Below are 431 nucleotides of genomic sequence, written 5' to 3' on the forward strand. Positions count from 1 at the left end.
CTACTAATGGCTCAGAGATGTGACTTGCAAGTCAATGGTATGACGATACCATAAGTATGTATGCCATAACAGAGTATGTTTTCATTGTATATTTTCAGTGTATGTCTTCATAGAATGTTTTCAGAATATGTTTTCAAAGAATGCATATTTTAAAGAGTTAAAATGGGCATAAAGAGGGTTAGGTGATTACCCGAAGAAGGCTTGAGTTCAAGTAACTCTTAGCCTAAAACCGTATTTGCCGATACGGGTAGATTATTATTGTACACTGGTGACGGCCATGTGGCGTAGTAGATTCAGAGACTTCGACCCTTACGGCACACTTAGGTTAGGGGCTTAGCTGCTGAGTTAATGGTAGATTCCATATAGCTCATGGAATTTCAGAGTTGTAGGGTATACCACCTAGCGCAGAAGTAAAACAAAGAGTGTCACAG

Source organism: Capsicum annuum, unplaced genomic scaffold (assembly GCF_002878395.1).
Source record: "Capsicum annuum cultivar UCD-10X-F1 unplaced genomic scaffold, UCD10Xv1.1 ctg2917, whole genome shotgun sequence".
Lineage (NCBI taxonomy): Eukaryota > Viridiplantae > Streptophyta > Magnoliopsida > Solanales > Solanaceae > Capsicum > Capsicum annuum.